At 45.6% G+C, this 17,500-nt stretch overlaps 1 protein-coding gene across 24 annotated transcripts in view; it reads right to left on the minus strand.

The window, feature by feature from the left end:
- LOC143029778 (histone deacetylase 9-like) overlaps positions 1 to 17,500 on the minus strand; it is a 454,521-nt gene that overhangs the window by 155,186 nt on the left and 281,835 nt on the right. Inside the window, exon 1 of one of the 24 annotated variants that reach the window (XM_076192732.1) lies at positions 1,260 to 1,283. The exons of the other annotated variants lie outside the window; for them this stretch is intronic. The gene's annotated coding sequence lies outside the window, so the exon portion shown is untranslated. Of the gene's footprint in view, positions 1 to 1,259; positions 1,284 to 17,500 lie in introns of those variants that run through there. 24 annotated transcript variants of the gene reach the window in all.

Here is a 17,500-nt window from a genome sequence, read left to right on the forward strand (position 1 = left end):
TCCCCAATTAATCACTTCCACACAGAGGCATGATTTAAATATTCTATTCAGTCTAAAAAAAGTCGATTTTATGCATCCGAGGTGAGGCCAAGCTGTTACGAAAGGTGTCTCTAGTGTGAAATCCATACCGAGCTTCATCTCGCTAAACTTATGACGCGCTGTCATAACGCTCCCAAACATTTCGTTCCTCCAGTTCAATAAAGGAAGTTTCTGGACGAACTGAACACTGGGACAAGGGACTGAGGTGGCACGGAGGGGGGGGGAACCTTACCCGGATGGCAGATATTGACACCCTGAGGCGACACTAAAGTAGCCTGACTGTTTTGGCGTTAGCAAAGAGGTACCCCGGTAGCATCGTGACAGAAGTAGATTTATCACTGACATGACAACAGTGTAGCTGTGGCCTCCAAATATCAACCTCATTAAACGAGTGCCACACTTTGGCACTAAACAGCGGGCGTCACTACGTCACCAGTCCCTTTGCTAAGGCAGTGACGTAATATTTTATATTTTTCTTTTTGGTTAATATTAAACGCTTTTCTTCAGCCGAGGGGCGATCTCAAGCCAAACCTGTTCGTAAGCTGAATACAATCTTCTGGTACTAGCCGGAAAAAAAGTACCGTAGCAAGTAGATCAACGTGTAACTGTGCCCCTAAATAAATGATCTATCCCTTGCATACCAGTAAAAACAGTAATCCATCCAGGATATCTTTTAGCTTACATAGCAGCAAAACTCATGAAATCTAAGTCCCTGAACAGTAAAATGACACTATCTGAAGTATCAAAAATTGATCCAGTGAAGCATACATTATATTTACATCGAAACTTTGAACCTCGCTCTCAGCAACTGATCGAAGACAGAACATTTGAAAACCGAACTGAACAATTTAAGAAAAGATTAAAATATCTGAGAGGCGCTAAGACAAGAGTTATTTTTTTACGCATAAAAATACAGTGGCACTATAAAGAAGTTAATACGATCGAACAAGGTTCGTCAGTGAGAGAAGGAGAATGGGAAACAAGACACCAAGTGATTATATGTGGCATTAGTGACATCAACGCGATGGAACCGCTGTTGAAGTTCGATATCACAGCCTCTTGATACAAGACATCGTTTGCTGAAATATGTGACACTGAACTCATTGAGTGACATAATAAAACCTATCATATCTTCTTCTTGTGAAACTTTGCCACAACACGCTTTCCAACTCGTAACCTAAGACACGGAAGCTGACAAAATTAACTCTATGACACGGAACCTTACAAAAGTGCACTATACCAGGTACGAGCCGTCAAGCAGCGTGCGTCATCCTCGGAAACGAGTTCGTTCTCACCTGAAAGAAGAAGAGGAGGAAGACATTGTTACATCATGACTGAAACAGAGATCAACTTGGGCTACACCAGCTTCTGGCACCTTGCCCCCTCCCCACCCTCGATCGGTTTCCCTGTTGTGCATATTGTAGAGTACACCTTAAATATTAAGCCCTGGATAACGCCACACGATTATATTTAATTTAGAGAAACCTTTTCTTTGCCTCTCCATGCGATCTGATTCCACAAAAACTGTATCATTAACACTAAATCCTTTGAAAAAATAATCAAATAAATAGATAAATAAAAACACGTCCTGACTAACGTCTGACAATTCTTTTCGTTTTAAGAGGAAACCTATCCATGCTCCCGTGAGGTCACAGGCAAAGCGCAGCTTCCAATCAACCCCGACATCCATGACGTCACAGGTCCATGCCGGCAGAGTCGACTCCGCCCACCATTTCCAGAGAAGTCGCTATTCTTAGAAGATAATTGCGAAGATCCCTGACGCCAAAGCCGGCCACAAGCTAACACGTTTTCAACCTCTGGCGGCAGTCGATTCCATTGACCTCCGTAGCGTCTCTTCCATGCAGTACAGTACTTTTCCTACTATCAATGCTGCTCGCAGTCTATTTCATTCATTTCCGTGGCACCTTACTCGGCAGCGATGGGGTAACAGCTTACATCGATGACACCCCATCTCGATCAAGACCTTTCATACCGGGAGGTACTTTTCCCACCTAATCTGGCTCCCGCCAAGCTATTTCATTCATCTAAGTGGACAACCACCCTTCCCTTTACTCAGTAGCGAAAATATGATCACCATTACAGCACCTTTTATGAACCTCGTACTGGCGAAAACCAAGGAATTTGATTCGAATGAAAGGTAGGGGCTGGGTGTAGTGTCACTGCATGGACACACACTACATCTTCCATTTCCAAACTGGTGCTGGCTACCGAGGATTCTCTTCAGATGAACTCTATTGCTTATCTCCCGCCATATACAATGGAATACAATTTCTGTTTCAAGTCTGTTACCCTTGGATGAACAAAATCGTCTGGATTTAACCATAATAAGATCATATGTACATCCCTCTAGTCACGCGGTTAGAGACTTACGGTGGTATTCTTAAAAAAAAATTCCTTATATATTATATAAATCCTTGGAAAGGAAAGATTTATGTAAGAAAAAAATAAGAATACCACCGTAAAATTCTTACGGTGGTATTCTTAGAAAAATCCTTATATAAGTCTTCCCCTTCCAAGGATTTATATAAGGAAAGTTTTTTTTTAAGAATACCACCGTCATTTCCTCGTCCGCTGATTCCACATAACCGTCTCGAGGTATTTTGTGTAATAGTGTAAAGCCTTTCACGCTCTGTGGATAGCAGATGCTTCGACGAAAATGAATAAATAAACAAACAAATCAATAAGAAACAAATAAACAAAAACAAAATAAACTATGTAAACAAATACATTAACAAATAACAAAATAAAAACACGAAGTAAAAGTGCACATCACTTTATTTCTACGCCAGGCGATCTAATTCATTTCCCGGAGCTTCAGAATTTATGACTCGAACTTTATTAATCCAAACTATTTTATTCTGCTGAGGGGTCGTCGTCACAGGGGGGTTAATCGTTGGCTTAATCCCACTAATTAGAATTAACCGGCTCTTGGGTCTTATTTACTGATCTCAATAAGATCCAACACGATAAACGGCGCAGTCATGATTCTAAGAACGGCCCCAGTTGCCGATTATGTACGACCACTCACTGCTTAAAAACAAAAAGAAGTTCTGAGAACCATTCGTCGAGATGTGCGTGGGAGACACACATGCGCGCACACACACACACACACACACACACACACACACACACACACACGCACATCGAATCTCGTTATTTAAAGACTCACACGTCAGTCTTGTGTGTATTAAAAATTTAGATATTTTGAGAAGGATGCGTCACTTGAGCCGTTGCGACGACATATGCTCACAAGCTCCCGACACAGTCGACCAAACGAATTCGCAGCCACTTACTGGCGCGCACACCAAAGTATCTAGTATCAAAGCTAAACTGTCGTACTTTAAATCGTCATGACTAAACATACCGACACTCTCCTTTGTTGTTATGGTCTGCAGGTCACCGGCGTTTCTATCCGTGGGGTATTTTATTTATTTGTTGCAGAGTATTGCGTGAGGGTTTAGTTTTTAACGAGGTATGAATCAAATTTCCATCTAATGTCAATGTATGCTACCAAATCGTGTAAGTCATGCTTCTTACTTTACATATGTGTAGATATAAGGCATCTTCCTTCAATTGTACAAAATTGTGTGTGTGTGTGTGTGTGTGTGTGTGTGTGTGTGTGTGTGTGTGTGTGTGTGTGTGTGTGTGTGTGTGTGTGTGTGTGTGTGTGTGTGTGTGTGTGATTTTGGTAATGACGTTAATACTGGTTCGTGTAGCTTTCCATCTGACTGATAACATCGCCAACCGACAAGAAGAATAAGCACAGAATCCATAGCAAAGCCGTTCCAGACCGTCATGGTCACAGAGAGAGAGCGTCTTTTGACCTTTGGGTAGCCAAGGGGACCAATCAGCTGACTCTAATCACCAGGCGACAGCCACAATAAATGCAATCACACTTTTCCTGCAGACTGGGACACACTGTATGTGCCCCTACCCTCGCTTCTGTGTAGTGTGTGTGTGTGTGTGTGTGTGTGTGTGTGTGTGTGTGTGTGTGTGTGTGTGTGTGTGTGTGTGTGTGTGTGTGCGTGTGTGTACAGGGGGGTTTGTCTCCCACCGCCCCCCAAATGTAGAGAGGTTCCTTTACTTGAATGAAATCCACCGGCGAAATCCACAAAAATACCTACAGAAATACACTAGACCTTCGGTGGAATCCCCCAAATGTAGTAGTACAGATCACGTGAATTTCTATCCACCAGCCCCTGCCAACCATGTTGCCAACACGTCCTCGAAGATACGTGACAACGGCTTCCCACACGGCAGAACGGCGCCCAAGCACAGTCTACCACACGCTGGCAACCAACCCATCAGTGACAACCGACTGCAAATCTCGCCTATCCGTCTACATCACCCAATCACTAATCCCCGGCGACGAATGCCAACGAGGTCCCTGCCAACACACGGGCCACGCCAATAGGCCAGCCACTCTGTGCCAACCCTAACAACAGTGTATCAACAAAACTAATATGGGTGCCCCTCCCACGGTTCTGTAGACACAATACTGTCTGGGCCCCAGGGACCAAACGGTCGTGTGACATATGCACGTACCCACGCGCGCGCAAATGGATACCGGCAACAGGTACCACAGTTACCTGTAGTAGAAGAAAAAGAGGAAGAAGTGTGTACGAGTGTACTGTAGGACCTGAACGTAAGCCGATTTGAGGAAGGGTAGTGTTAACAGGATCTCGAGGACAAGCACGGAGGAAGATAGTAGTAGTAGGAGTAGTATCAGTGGTAGCAGCAGTAGTGGTAGTAGTAGCATTAGTAGCAATAGTAGTAGTAGTTATAATAGTTACTGTAGTATCAGCTGTAGTAGTAGCAGTATTAGTTAATAGTAATAGTATGCCTTTTACGTTCAGCTTCCAGAATGATGGCGGAGAGAGACTGACAAAGAGAGAGAGAGAGAGAGAGAGAGAGAGAGAGAGAGAGAGAGAGAGAGAGAGAGAGAGAGAGAGAGAGAGAGGGGAACAGTACAGTGGCGTGGATGAGGTGTAGACTCACCTTCACTCCTAAGGAGCCAGGAGGTCTTTTCTTCAACTCAACATGCATTGGGGGCATCGACTTCGAGTAGACTGTTTTAACACCGAGTTTATGAAAAACTATGTTAAACTTCGTGTAAGAAAACAAAGTTCAGGATAAAGAAAATGATTTATGACCGCTGTCACTCGCGAGCTTGGAGCCAATAAATTGTCAAAAATATCCATGAAGACGGAGGTCATATTTCGGAGGAAAAAAATTGTAGAAACAGAAGCAGCAAATGTTAGTAGTTGTAGCTGTAGTGATAATAGTGGTAGTAGTAAGGTGCTAGTAGTTGTAGTAACAGCTATAACATTAGTAGTTTTAGCATTAGTAATAGTAGTTGTAGTGGTAATGATATAGTAGATGTGCTTGTAATGTAGCAGTTGTAGTAACAGCTATAACATTAGTGGTAGTTGTAACATTAGTAGTAGTAGTAACAATAGCGCAATTGTTGTTAGAAAAAGGGGAGGAAAAAGGAGATAAGAAATGAGTAGGAGACTAAAAAACAGGAAGAGGAGGAGGAAGAGGAGGAGGAGGAAGAGGAAATACCTTGAAACGCTCTGGTACAACAGAGGAAATTTGGGCTGATACCCTGATCTCCATGGAAGGAGGAGGAGGAAGAGGAGGAGGAGGAGGAGGGATAAAGGCGGGGGGGGGGGAGGAAAGTCAAAATAAATGCTGCCACCGGCGCGTCTGTGCGCACGTGATGCAAAAACAGGAAATACGTCGCGTCGCCCCACAGGGAAGAAGGAACAGCACGTAAACAAGAATCCCGTCGCTTGCAGAAGCACAGAGCAAGACAAAGAGAGGGACACATCCCGCCACAGAGCCGTCGACTGCACCCCCGCGGACCGCACGCACGCAACAACACGACCTATAATAAAATTAAGCACATCGCTTTTGATAGTATTACCACTAACATATCCATCACCAGCATCCCACAACCACCGCCACCCTCCCCTACCACAACCACCTTAAACGACCGGAACGTAGACTATGGTGATGTGTGTGTATGGGGGGGGGGGGCTAATTAGGTTGACCCCAGTGTTGCCACTGTGATCTATGCCAGTTCCCTCAAATGAGTGAGATTTTTACCACAAAATTCCCACACGGAAATCTGGATTTCCACATTTCCCCCACAAAAAGAAGGAATTATTATATACACAAATAAGTTCATTGCAACATATAATTTGCTCACAAAACATCCCATGTGAGCACATTTCTCAGACACAAATTTATGGAAAATGTCCGCAAAATGGCATCGGTGGTTGATCCGCACCTCCCACATCACCTTCGCCACCCCTTCGGACACCTGCTAAAAGCAGGTGCTTGGGAGTAGGTGTTAACGTCGTATTATTTCTGTCAGCGGGAGACCGGTAGAGGAGAGGAGAACACCGAGAACGAAAGACCAATAAACGACACCTTTCCTTCGTGGTAGCAACCCTCGCCTCGCTGAGGCCTTGGACACATAAAACTCGGGGCCATCAAGCGTCCCCGGCCCATCCCCGACACGAGAGACCACGCCAGAGAGCGTTGTGTTGGCAACTGCGCAACCTGGGTAGGATGGCAACCCTCATTCGAGGTCAGGCTGGCAACTGTAGGACCCAACACACACTCATACACGCGCGAGTCGTTACTCCAACTCTCGTGGGCGGGGAGCTGGGTGTGTGTGTGCGTGTAAGGTCACAGCATTACCCATAGATTGGTCATATATGAGCTCTGAGCTCTCATCCGGGAGAGTAATAGCTGTCGACTACGACTCCAAAACGTGATCCAAGACCATGGTGAATTATACACAGAGGGAGAGAGAGAGAGAGGGAGAGAGAGAGAGAGAGAGAGAGAGAGAGAGAGAGAGAGAGAGAGAGAGAGAGAGAGAGAGAGAGAGAGAGAGAGCTACCGAAACCAACCCAGGGCAATGGATGAGATGCAGGGATGACCCGTCATCCAGGAGGTGCCAAGAAAAGAGAGAGGGAGGGGCGATGAATGGGAGTGGAGTGGGTGGGGATGAAATGGGTGGGAGTGGATTTACGCCTTCATCATGCCTTTTGTCTTTGGCTACCTCCCTTGTAAGGGAAACTCTTGGTATATGTATGTATGTATGTATGTATGTATGTATGTATGTTCTTCATTCTGTGATCGCACCGTCGAAAATAGCTCTTGTGATGGGTGTCATGCGAGAAGACACAAATGTATAGTCTTGTGAATATAATGGTCATCCATGAGAATACGTACATGACACACACACACACACGCACAACATATATATATATATATATATATATATATATATTTATATATATATATTATGTACACGAAAAAATGGAGTCTAGGAACCATGATGGTATAAGTAAAATGAACCGGAATAAGAAGCAGGTTCTTTAACTCCGACGTTTTAAACCCTGTCCGGGGTTCGTCATATATATATATATATATATGTGTGTGTGTGTGTGTGTGTGTGTGTGTGTGTGTGTGTGTGTGTGTGTGTGTGTGTGTGTGTGTGTGTGTGTGTGTGTGTGTGTGCGTGTGTGTGTGTGTGTATGTGTTTCATCGCATGCATGATCACTGCGAAATTACATTCGTTATTTAGACAGAAAATCTTGGTCTTTCGTCGGCAATAATTTTCACACCTCTTGAAGACGCCGATGGGGGGAGGGTGGCTCTGATTTATATAAATGGTCTGGCCCCTCTGACCTTCAGACCCTGGGGGGAGGAGGGAGGGGCAGGGGGAAGTGGAAGGGGAGGAGGCAGAGGAGGAAGAGGGAGAAGTGGTGGAGAATAGGGAGGGAGAAAGGGGGAAATGGAAGGGGAGGAAGAGGGAGAGGTGGTGGCGGGAAAGGGGGACGGGGGTAGGGGTAAAAGAGGAGGTGGAGGGGAAGGGAAGATGAGGCTACCACTATCGCATTTATGTCAGACGACGAAGAACTTGGGGTATTTATACGCAATGACCTTGGGACAAACCCGGCCGCTTTGCTGTCCCCCTGCTGCCCGATCTCGACATCAATAAAATCACGTGACGACTCAGCTGACGAATAAGAAACCACCTGTGATAGCCATGAGTAAACAACGGTTGAATAAAATCGACAGGCAACCGCCAGAACCAACTCAAACAAGGGGTAGAGTCTGAACGTTTCTTTCCGACGTCTGGGTTCCCCAATGGCGTCGTCTGGGTCGTCGTACTAGAATACCGAGACTCTCGTCTACTCTACGTAAAGGAAAAACTTCGAGTATTTCTGATCAAGGTGTCGTTGCTCACGCAATGATGTGGCGTTCCGGGAACCTCTCTAACCCAGTATTTCCCAACCTCTTTTTCATGCGACCTCATCATGTGATCGCGACCCCAATAACCTATTTGTATATATGTTACATATGCTTATTGTCTTGAATTCATATAATTTTACAACAACAACAACAAAATAGCATACAAGATGTCTTGGCGGCCCCAGGGTTGGGAAACAGTGCTCTCACCCAAAACAACGTTGACTTGAGTTCGATTCCCCACGCCGCCCAATGACCGCCATTTGTCCTTGCTATTCCAGCGCACAAGGCAAAGGTGAGGCTTTTGACCGTGTGCTTTCCGATACTAGTTCATCACTTGTTTGCGGTTTACAGCAACATGATTTGTTGTCAGAGAAATGCACGTTTGTCTTCATTTTGACATCCCTAGAGTGTATAATTGGAACAAACATTACTAAGAGAGGAACAGAGAGAGAGAGAGAGAGAGAGAGAGAGAGAGAGAGAGAGAGAGAGAGAGAGAGAGAGAGAGAGAGAGAGAGAGAGAGAGAGAGATTTTCCAGAGTGCTTTGGAGCCATAAGAGTCCAAACTACTCTTTAGGATACAAGTACAGGATCGCAATTGGGTCACCAAAATATACAGAAAAACAGGTCAGTTCTCTTAAAAAGAAGAAACACACACACACACGTTACTGCGTCATGGGGAGTTGAACCAAGGCAGCCTGACTGTAACATAAAGGTATGTTACTTAGACTAGGTGACGTAGGGAGTGGATGGATGCTCAGATTTATTCCTGGCCTTTATTATGACGAGAAGGCGGCGTAGGGGTCGGCCCGAAGGGTCTCTGCCGAGGACTGCAAACCCGACCTAGTGGCGCGGTGCAAGCCAGACAGTTGCCGTTTGTCTGCGCGAGGTAGTCTGACCCGACCTGGCCAGCCCGTATATATATCCCAAGTCGAGTACCTAACGTACCGGAAAGAAGCAAAGGAAGGGTCGCACAGAAAATGGCCCTGAATCTACAAGAATTGTGCTTTCACACGATTACAAATGCCTTTCCTACGGGCGCAATATAACCGTAGCCTTCACATGAATATTTTAAGGTCGAAGGCCAGCGATTCTTACGTACTGTATCAACGAACTGTCCACCCAAACACAGCAACGACGATACAATAAGCATGAGTATCCCATCGGTGAGCACGTGAAAGACTATGTTCACCACATCCTGATGACGTCATGTCGGTAGTTTTCCTTCCTAAGTGAACTCTTTTCCTGTGCTAGAGACCAAGAGCCTAATTTCATGCTGAACCCGTTCAATACGCTCATCACTCGGTCCATGTTGCGAAAAGGTATAAACAATGGGAAGAGGAGAATGAAAACGGGGATGTGGGAATTACGAGTAAAGTAAAAGAGGCAAAAAAATAAACCGGATAAAGTTAATATATACCCAAATAGGATTGGCATGGAGGCAAAGGATGAGGAAAGGGGAGAGAGAGGAAAGTGAAAATATACGAGATTAAGTGAAACAGGAATAAAAACAAGATTCAGGAAGCGGGCAGGGTGTTGGATGAGAAATAGAGAAAATGTAGTCGGAGTAAATAAAAATTCAATAAATAAACCAGAGATGCAAGAAGATGGCTTCAGCGAGATGAGGAGCGGATAGGAGAGGATGAGAAGGGTGGGGAAGGAGGAAAAAGTAGAGGGGGTGAGGACAGAGAGAGGGGAAAAGAGGCGAGGGGAGGAAAAGAGGTGACAGGATGGTTGGTTAGAAGGTAAAAAGAGAACTGGGGGGGGAGATGTTGCTAGGGATGAGGAGAGGAAAATTGGGGAGTGGAAAGGGCGTGTGAGACATCCTACCCGAGCACGGGTTCCCCCGCCCTACTCTACCACGAAGACTTTTCACCGTCTCATTATGCATTAAAACTATTCCTCTGCGCTACATCAGCACCACAACAATGCCACGATCGTCACCTTTACCCAAGTCGCTCTGTTGAATGCGAACACAGGTGCCACACAGACTCGCCAATATCTTCCATCAGAAGGACTCGACCCACGAGCTTTTGGGGCACTGACCTGGAACTTCAACCCCCCCCCCCATCCTCCCTCCCCAGGGGCCGTAGCAGAAGGATGTGGTATGGGGTGACTAGCTGGTATGGGGGGGAGGGGAGGAAGAAGGTGCCGCTGTGAAGGTCACTAGGAAGGCAAGAAGGACGAAGGCGAGTGGGGCAGGGAAGAGATGAGAAGAAGAGGAGGAGGAGGAAGAGGAGGAGGACGAGGAAGAGAAAAAAAAGGGGGAAATAGTGAAGAGACGAGAGTAGAAATAGAGAGAGAGATGGATAAAGAAGGAGAAGAGAGAATAACGCAAGAAGTTGAAATAAGCCAGGTTATGAGAAAGGTTGTATGGAAGGAGAGGGGGGAAGAGGTAAGGAGGGAGAGGGAAGGAGGGAGAGAGAAGGAGGGAGGGGACAATATGGTATTAAACAATTATGGAACAAGTTCTGCATGAGATGAGGGAGAGAGTGTTGAGTATGGGATGGGGGAGAGGGAAAGAAGGAGGAGGAGGAAAAGAGGGGAGAGAAGGAGGTAGAAGGGAGGTAGAAAATGGGAGGTGAGAGAAGAACGAAGAGGTGGTGGAGGTGGAGGAGGAGATTTGAGAGAATAAGCTTTACTTCGAAGTAGCGAGAAAGATAACGGGGAAATGTCACAGAAAAGAAAGAAAGAAGGAAGCGAGGCGGTGGAGGAGATAATCAAAGGAAAAGGAGAGGTATGGAAAATGGAGGGGAGAGGAGGGGGGAGGAGGGGGAGGGGAGGGGAGGGGGGAGGGGAGGGGGACGACGATAAAGTAGAAAAAGCGGCAAAGCAATGAGGATTCAAAAGAAGGAAAAACAAGGAGAAAGAGGGGAAGAAACAGGAGGTGGAGGATGAATAAGACGAAGCAGATGAGGATAAGAAAGAGAGAGAAAAAGAGAAGTAATTAAGATGAGCGAAGTCAGTAAAAGATGAGAAAGAGGAGGAGGGTCAAGGACGAGGAAACGGAGGAGGAGGAGGAGGAGGAGAGCAGAGAAGAGAGGAAGAGGACAGGGGGAGGGAGGGAAGAGGAAGAGAGGCACGAGAGAAGAGGATGGGGAGGAGGAGAAGTGATGGAGAAGGAAGAAGAGGCAAAGAAGGAGGAGGATAAAGAGGAGGAGGAGGAGGAGGAAAGGAAAGGGAAGATAAGGGATGAAGGAGAAGGAGAAGGAGGACGAGGAGGCGGGGCGAAGGAGGTGGAGGAAGGGGGCGAAGGAAAAAGAGGAAATGAGTGAAGGAGGATAAGGAGGAGGAGGTGGGGGCGAAGGAGGAAGAAGAGGAGGATGGGTTAAGGAGGAGGAAGGGAGCGAAGGAGGAGGAGGAAGGGGGGCGAAGGAAGAGAAAGAGAAGGGGGAGGAGGTGGAGGAGGAGAAGGCCAAGGAGGAGGGGAGGCTAGACAAGACAAAGAAAGGCATACTGCCAACTTTGCTGTCACCACCAAACTACCCACCATCCACCAGACTCCCCACATTTGCTGCACAACCACACTGCACCACAACCACCACCACCACCACCACGGGTGCACCTATCAGCATATTCACTGATAAGAGATCTTGGTCACAGGACCACAAAACATGAGTCAAGTCCTTTGAATGCAATGATACACGAACTTACACGTGCCTACTGATGCATTAGCTACAGTGGTGACTTTGGGGGGGGGGGGTTGGTCATTTCGTCTTCCACTACCAACTACCCTCCAAATTGCCTCTCGCCATGCTATTTCATTTAGTTGTATTGCAACCCTTACTACTCTGTCAGGTACTATCCCCATACACTGTCAGCAATGCTGAGGAGTTTCACGTGCATCTGTCAGCACACTAACACCTGTGACTCCACCTCCAAATTGTCAGCATGACCTACATCTGTCAGTGACATTGGTCAGCGACAGTGGTGATTATACTTCCTATACACCATCATTAAAATATAGGCAATTACCGAACTACATTTGGCAAAAGGTAAAGCCAAAATAGTATTCCTTTCTCCTCACAGATGGCAGCATTTTTCATCGCACTCAATCTTTTGATCAACCTTAATTAATCTGAGCATTTAATCTGCCTGACGCTGGGCGACTGTATTCAACTGAGGAAATAAAATTTCAAACATTTAATAAGTGGAGAAAAATGCGCCCGCACCCACAACCTCCCCATGCCACCTACTCGCACCTGAAGTCACCACAAGACTGTAGGCAACCTAATAAATTAGACTGTACTGGCATTACTTATACGCTTACGCTTCCCATGCACTATCATCTAATAGCCTTGTAGTACCTACACACGCATGTATTATCTCGAAGTGGGTACAACCTCCAATGAACAACACCTATATGCAACTTTCGCCATACACCATAAGAGTGTGATCCCCAGTAAGGAGCACCTCTACCAGCACCTTCGGCCACTCATGTGGATCCCCTACAACATCTACCTTCCCTTAAAAACATGTCAGCACCTCGAAATCACCTCTGCGCAACCTGTGCACTTGCGCACTTTGATGCAGCTCGTAGCCAATGTCTCAGTCAACGCGCAACTCGGAGATCCCATCCCACGAACCTCCGAACACGCACGCGCGCCAACGGCCACGCACAGGTCGGCCATGCAGCTGCACAACTCTGATGCAGTAACACTACATGGCGTAGTCGTGCATGTTAACGCAATGGAAAAGGACTTTAGTCTGATATATCAGAGGGACGAGGCTACGTCACTTCTGAAAAGACTAAAATCTGATTCGAGTATCAAGTTCAAAGCTGGCGTCGTCTTATGTTTCTTCGACTTGGAGTGAGAGTGAGAGAGAGAGAATAATGAAAAGGAACTCCCTATCTTCCCTCCCCAAAATACAAAACTAACAGAACACACCAACGCAGCCTACTCACCGGAAACAATGCCCCACGATAACTCATCTCCAAGGATAATACAAACACGCGAGCATGTTCACCTTGTACACCTGTCACAACTGGTCCATTCGAAACACGTGACCGCGTCCCTGATCATAATTCCGCCACTCTAAGCCCCTAAAGAAGTACACAAGCTTGAGCCAAACACCCAATCTCACCGCAATTCGACGTCGTCAAAACATGTGGGAGGTTGTCCGGGATTTGAAGACAAAAGTGAAGGACATCACGAAATTCTTCCTCTATGTGTATGTGTGGTCGTAATATATACATTTTATATATATATGCACACATACACACGAAGACACACACAAATATTATATATATATATATATATATATATATATATATATATATACAAACAAACACACACAAATATGTGTCGTTTATTGTGAAAGGATTCAATACTCGGAAGCGATGCAATGTTGTCAGGGAAGAGTGGCACGAGTCTGAATTGTCACGTAGAGGAAAGGAAGAAAGGAGTGGGAGGACAGAAGAAAGGCGGGGACACATGGTGGGGGTAGGTTACTAGCATCAACTGTGATCACTGTCACCGTACTTGGTGTGATCCGTTTACAACGTTTCTGTATTTCTGACATTGTTTTAATCTCACTTCACGTTTACTAATGAATCTACAAAATTGTCTCTGTTGTCCTCAGATGACCGAGGGACCCTCACCTCCCATCTTCACCGATGGGTTTCAAGTCACTAATTTTTCTGAAATAAGCAAACGGTGACATTTTACACGCTTATTGGTTATTTCTGGTCTCTCTAGAGATGAAAAAAGTCGAGAAACTCTTTGTTTGTCCCTGATTTTGAAGATATTGAATAAACGCCGGAGTAACTGGTAGCTCGTATAGAGGTAAAAAGTAATCGTTGTGATCACGAGGGCAATAGACAATAGTTCTTCTAAACAACACAATGCGTGGGGATGAATGGATGAGTAGTGTCTTGACTATCAATCATGACAACTACTCCATTGACCCATCACAATCTTGGTGATCTAACACATCCTGATTCCATGCAACTCCACGCCAATCTTTCTTGTTCCTTTGCCCAAAGCGAATGGGATAATATCTTTTTGATTACGGGTGACTTTCATTATTAAACAATTCACTCAATTGGCCTCTTCATCTTGGGAATTTGCTCAGTGAAAAGGGATACCCTTAAGTACGTCAATTGAAACTTAATACCTGCGGAGCTTCATTCTCCTCTCCATATCCTGGAACTTTCTGATCTTTCAGAGAAACCGAAAATGTTCTACCGAGCAGTTACGCAAAGGCTCCACTGGAATCGATGCAAAGAGAATTTTCACACAATTTCACAACCACAGCTTAATATATGAATTTACGATTACTGAATGACTGATGACATTTGGAACGTGACGTTTACCCCCTTTTATGCATGGCATGCATACTTAAACGCTAAATTTTTAACCGTCCGCGAATTTATGACTACCGCCAAATATATGACCTTTGTCCTTCCAGTCCGAACTTGAGTCCAGCTTTCAGGCCAAATAACAACGTCCAGGATCTTTTGAGGTTTTGTTTTGGTTAGCGCCTAAGGTGGTGTGTGTGTGTGTGTGAGAGAGAGAGAGAGAGAGAGAGAGAAAGAGAGAGAGAGATAGAAAGAGAGAGAGAGAGATAGAGTCCAAGTTAATTTCCATTCTATCGAGACCCCGAAACGCTCCATCATCAATCATTCCGTCCCATTAACATATCATCACACCCAACATCACGGTGTCCTTCGCACCGGCTGGTGTCCCATCAGGTCTTATTTCGAACCCGTCCTCGTACAGCCAGATTCGTAAGTTCGACGACATTAAGTTATCCTACTCAAAGATAACATTCCAACCTCTTAGAATGTCACAAATACACCTGGAGCGTTGAAATAATAAAAAAATAAAATAGACGAATAAATAAATTAATTATATCTGGGGTGAGGATACAGGAGGACTCTTAAATCTCATTGTACATTACACACATTTACACGGAAGCGCTCCAACCAGTAGGTTCTCCCCAGACTTTCCACAATTTTGCCTTCAAGTACCAGGTGACACGAGAGAGAGGGGGGGAGGGGGGGAGGGAGAGAGAGAAAGGGAGGTGGGAGGCAATAGAAAACGGGAAGGAGGGTAGAAAGAGTATAAGGATGGTGATGAGGAGGATGACGATTATGATAATGGTAAAAAGGAGGAGGAAGAGAATGAAGAGAAGATGGATTAGTAGAATGATGAAGAGAATGAAGGAGAATGAGAAGAAAAATTATGAGGAGAAGGACGAGGAGAAAGACGATAAAGATGAGAAGGGTGAGAAAGACGAAGAGAGATATTTTGAGAAGGAAGAAGACGAAGAGAAGGGCGAGAACCTGGTAGAAGAAGAGGACGAGAAGAAATGGAAGAGGAGATGGACAAGGAGGAGAAGGAGAAGGAGGTGGACAAGGGGAAAGATGAGAAAGAGATGGAAGAAAAGGATGAGAAGGAAGAGGGGAAGAGAAGGAGGAGAGGAGGAGGAGGAGGAGGAGGAGGAGGAGGAGGAGGAGTAGGAAGTCTGAAGGAGAGGAAAGGAGCCGGCAGGCGACTTGAAAGGAAGGATCAATGGCCGCCTCGGCGCGGCGGCCCCAGGAGGAGGAGGAGGAGGAGGAGGAGGAGTAGGAGGAGGAGGAGGAGGAGGAGGAGGAGGAGGAGGAGGAGGAGGAGGAGGAGGAGGAGGAGGAGGAGGAGGAGGAGGAGGAGGAGGAGGAGGAGGAGGAGGAGGAGGAGGAACAGCAGCAGGCCCGGCGGTCGTGCTCGCAGGGGGTCGAGACGTCCTGGCGTCCTTCCTCTCCACACCTCTGTCTGGGCAAGTCCCATCAAAGCACAGGGTTGACCGAGATACAATTCAACAGCAAAAATAAAATGATAGTTATGTCTTCTGAGGCACAGAACCCCGTTCCCGTACATTATAAAAATAATTAATAAATAAAAAAATACCGAGTAACTGGTACAGACACTAAAATATGTACATAATATTCACTACATACTATATAATAAAACAAGTAAAAATGGCGGCAACACTTCCAATTTTATCCCTTTTTGTGTTAAATTCACTACTAGCAACTTTATTTCAATCAACTAATCTAACTTCCTACCATTAATAGATTTTTGTTAAATCCTTTGTGTCCGTGATGTATTCGTTGTTTTTTTTTCACAATGATGCCAGACAACTTCATTCTGCTGAGGATTATATTCGAAACAAAAATGAATAAATAAGGCAAATCCTATTACAGTGTTGAAGGGGAACAGACTCCCCCCTCCCCCCTCTCTTCCTTTACTTCACTCGCAGTCCGTTTGTGCCGGGAGCCCCGTTTTCTCTTTTAGCCTGTCTAGCGCCAGGTTATTCTATTCGCTGGGGCCTCAGCCCTTTGGACAGGGAAGAGTCTAGTCACTTTTACATAGTCATGTATCTTATGGGTTTCTGTTCTTGCTTGGCGCAGGGCAGGGTCGGGCAGGGTAAGGTAGGGCTAGGTTAAGGTAGGGCAGGCGACTCGATGCTGCTGCTGCAACTGCAACCAGCTCGGGGTTCTAAGAGTCTCGTTTGTTCAAAATCCAATGTAAGCCCACAGGTGGGTGGGTGTGTGGGTGTGGGGGCGGGTTCGTTGTATGGAAGGAAGAGGAGGAAGAGTTGAAGAAACAGGAGAAATTTAGAAATAGGAGAGGGTTGAGAAGGAAGGGGAGGAAGAGATGGAGGATGAAAAGGAAGAGGGAGGGGAAAGAAGGAGGTTGGATATGGAGGAAGAGGGAGGAGAGGAGGTAGGAGATAAAAGAACGAGAAGGAAAATGAAGAAGAGGGGGAGAGAAGGGGAGGAAAAGGAGAAATAGTAATAGTAATAGAAAATAATTGGGTGTACGTGCTGGCGTGTGCGAATGCGTGCACGTGTGCGTTTACTTGTTTAAAGCCATGCGTATCACGCACACTTTACGCGGATAATGTACTTAAACAGGCCACACAAACGCCTCCAAACATATCAATATCTTTGTACGTGCGTACTGATTCATGATTCGAAAATGAAGAATAAAGAAATAAATAATAAAAAAAACGTTCCAACGACGTGACGACTGTAAACAATTGAACTGCGCATGCGTAAGTTCGAACAGTCCTCAAATGCATATAAACATAACATAGTCACACACACATACACAAACACACACCTCATCTGCAAGCTATCGATCACGAGTTCAACACGTGATCCACTCGGCATGGAAGATGG

The sequence above is a fragment of the Oratosquilla oratoria genome, chromosome 11, assembly GCF_046742065.1.
Source record: "Oratosquilla oratoria isolate Oo_2021 chromosome 11, ASM4674206v1, whole genome shotgun sequence".
Taxonomy (NCBI): domain Eukaryota; kingdom Metazoa; phylum Arthropoda; class Malacostraca; order Stomatopoda; family Squillidae; genus Oratosquilla; species Oratosquilla oratoria.